The following is a 1,359-nucleotide window of genomic DNA, read 5'->3' on the forward strand; positions in this document are numbered from 1 at the left end:
ATTTATAATTTTGCCCCAGTCTGAGGATTTACTGTATGACGATAACACAGATTGAAAAGATGGCAAAGAAGGAGACATGTTGGTAGGCTTGATGTTATACAATAATTAGTTCCAAGTCTCAATGCTGTAAGTTCACAATCTGCTTAATACTTTACAACTGGTATATAACATGTTTATCATGGATAACTGCAATGTTAGCATGCTCCACTGGATGTGAAATGCCAGTGTGCATGAATGATGGAGCACACGTGAGCTGAAAGGAAGAAAAAATGGCTATCAGAGTAATTAGTATTAGTAGTAGTAGTAGTATGTAGAGAGAAGATTGTGTTGGTATTACAGACATGTGTTGGAGATGAAAGATAACAGTGAGATAGAAGTGTTAAGTGATCCAAATGGAAGGATCCTGCGCAGAAGAAGAAGGTTGGTGAAAACATGAGAAGATGTAATGAAGATTGATAGGGAGATGAACCTCAAAAAGGAAATAACAAATGACTGTGACAATTGGTTTGACACCAAGCTGGAGAAGACTTGTCCAATCCACTTGAACATGGAGAAAAAAGAAAAAAACAAAAGGATATAAAATGACATTCATAGAGTGCAAAAATATCCAGATAATTATATAACATGTTTATAGATGATGATGATGAAACTGTCAGTTAAGCTAGCTGTTCAAGACATGATTTTAACTTTTAGTGCTGAGATTAAATCAAAGCACACAGACTCTAAGTAAGCTAGATAGGAGATTTATCCCTTAAATTGATCAGCAGAATACTAGATCAAATGTTTTAAGTAAGACAATACAACACTATACTTAACTGAAAACCTCACTGAACTAAAAACCAGCATAAAAAAAAAAATTAAGAGTTAAAATATAGTGGCAATAACGATGATTATTATGATGGTGATGATATATTTCATCACAATCTAATGCATTAAGAAAAAATTATCATTATTATTATTATTGGAGTAGTGGGGAGAGGGGATTGAAGTTTGAGTTAATCAGCAAAAACAGCAAAATAGCCGACTTAAAAACCCCACCAGAAACAAAAGAGTAGCTTGGGTAAATTCTTTTGATTGGGAAGGTGGAGGAGAGAATGTAATTTAATAAAAAATTAGATAAATAAATAAAATAAAATTAAAAAAAGTAAAGAAAATATTTCAAAATAACTGGAATTAGAAATTGGTTGAATAAATTCAGAACATATTCCTTAGAGCTCTATATGAAAATAAGTGTATTTGTGAAGAGTTAGTGATTAATTTTAATCAAATGAAAGAATGTAATATATGTATGTATGTATATCTACAAGAATTATGTGTGTGTGTGTGTATATATATATATATATATATATATATATATAT

Source organism: Octopus bimaculoides, chromosome 12, assembly GCF_001194135.2.
Source record: "Octopus bimaculoides isolate UCB-OBI-ISO-001 chromosome 12, ASM119413v2, whole genome shotgun sequence".
NCBI lineage: Eukaryota > Metazoa > Mollusca > Cephalopoda > Octopoda > Octopodidae > Octopus > Octopus bimaculoides.